Genomic DNA, 2,500 nt, shown 5'->3' with positions numbered 1-2,500 from the left:
ATTATCCACCACAGATGAAGCTTCATAATGCTGAATCCCCTACTGCTGCTACCTCCGCGGTCATCTAAGGCATCGGAGGCAGCAGCAGGGCCTACCGGAACTGCGTCACAATCGCTCGCCATTCATTTCTATTTCTAGCACGTTCCCTTGCCTCTCTCACATCTATCCTCCTATCACCCAGAGTTTCCTTCACTCCATCCATCCACCCAAACCTTGGCCTTCCTCTTGTACTTCTCCCATCAACTCTTGCATTCATCACCTTTTTAGCAGACAGCCATTTTCCCTTCTCTCAACATGGCCAAACCACCTCAACACATTCATATCCACTCTATCTGCTAACTCATTTCTTACACCCGTTCTCTCTCTCACCACTTCGTTCCTAACCCTATCTACTCGAGATACACCAGCCATACTCCTTAGACACTTCATCTCAAACACATTCAATTTCTGTCTCTCCGTCACTTTGCAACCTTCATTCAGTCTCTGACGTACATCTGCTTCCACTCCACCATTTGCTGCAACAACAGACCCCAAGTACTTGAACTGATCCACTTTCTCAAGTAACTCTCCATTCAACATGACATTCAACCTTGCACCACCTTCCCTTCTCGTAGATCTCATACCCTTACTCTTACCCACATTAACTCTCAACTTCCTTCTCTCACACACTCTTCCAAATTCTGTCACTAATCGGCCAAGCTTCTCTTCTGTGTCTGCAACCAGTACAGTATCATCTGCAAACAACAACTGATTTACCTCCCATTCATGGTCATTCTCGTCTACCAGTTTTAATCCTCGTCCAAGCACTCGAGCATTCACCTCTCTCACCACTCCATCAACATACAAGTTAAACAACCATGGCGACATCACACATCCCTGTCTCAGCCCCACTCTCACCGGAAACCAATCACTCACTTCATTTCCTATCCTAACACATGCTTTATTACCTTTGTAGAAACTTTTCACTGCTTGCAACAACTTTCCACCAACTCCATATAACCTCATCACATTCCACATTACTTCATTATCAACTGTATCATACGCTTTCTCCAGATCCATAAACGCAACATACACCTCCTTACCTTTTGCTAAATATTTCTCGAATATCTGCCTTACTGTAAAAATCTGATTCATACAACCCTTAGCTCTTCTAAAACCACCCTGTATTTCTAAGATTGCATTCTCTGTTTTATCCTTGATCTTATTAATCATTACTCTACCATGCACTTTTCCAACTACGCTTAATAAACTGATACCTCTTGAATTACAACACTCATGCACATCTCCCTTACCCTTATATAGTGGTGACAATACATGCACGAACCCAATCTACTGGTACCATTGACAACACAAAACACATATTAAACAATCTCACCAACCATTCAAGTACAGTCACACCCCCTTCCTTCAACATCTCAGCTCTCACACCATCCATACCAGACGCTTTTCCTACTTTTAACAACCTCCCATTTCCATCTTTCACTGTCTCTTCAATTCTTGAGCCAGCCTTCCTTACTCTCTTCACTTCTTTCCAAAACTTCCTTCTTATTCTCTTCATAACCAGAAAGTAATAAGGGAATTTGATTCAGGGGAAGATTTGACAATATTCAATGAGAGAGAGAGAGAGAGAGAGAGAGAGAGAGAGAGAGAGAGAGACAGGGGGGGGGGGAAACTGGGGTTAGGTGTTCTAGTAACTAGAAAGTAATAGGGGGAATTCGATTCTGGGGAAGATTTGACAATATTCACAGAGAGAGAGAGAGAGAGAGAGAGAGAGAGAGAGAGAGAGAGAGAGATAAACTGGTGTTATGTGTTCTAGTAACTAGAAAGTAATAAGGAAATTCGATTCAGGGGAAGATTTGACAATATTTACAGAGAGAGAGAGAGAGAGAGAGAGAGAGAGAGAGAGAGAGAGAGAGAAACTGGGGTTAGGTGTTCTAGTAACTAGAAAGTAATAAGGAAATTCGATTCAGGGGAAGATTTGACAATATTCAGAGAGAGAGAGAGAGAGAGAGAGAGAGAGAGAGAGAGATAAACTGGTGTTATGTGTTAATTCAACTATTTCTAATTCACTTTTTACCCGAGATTTGTTTTACTCGATGTAAATTTCCTTCTCTTAGTTTGCTCTACCATTTTCTGCTGTTTTCCTACTCACTGTTTTCCTTTGGTAGTTTAGTACGGAAAACTGTTCTCATGCTTTATTCTAAATGATAATAAAGGTAATTATACTAATTACTTACACATCAACATACAACTTATATTTAGATGAGCTAAATAATTGTTCATAGATTTAAACATAATTTTTTGCCTCTTTCTTGTGAATATTGTCAAATCTTCTTTAAAATCGAATTCCCCTATTACTTTCTAGTTACTGAAACATTTAACACCAATTTACTTCTCTCTCTCTCTCTCTCTCTCTCTCTCTCTCTCTCTCTCTCTCTGTGAATATTGTCAAATCTTCCCCTGAATCGAATTCCCCTATTACTTTCTAGTTACTAGAACA

Source organism: Palaemon carinicauda, chromosome 1, assembly GCF_036898095.1.
Source record: "Palaemon carinicauda isolate YSFRI2023 chromosome 1, ASM3689809v2, whole genome shotgun sequence".
In the NCBI taxonomy this organism is placed as follows: Eukaryota; Metazoa; Arthropoda; class Malacostraca; order Decapoda; family Palaemonidae; genus Palaemon; species Palaemon carinicauda.
Note: the sequence above shows the minus strand (reverse complement) of the source record.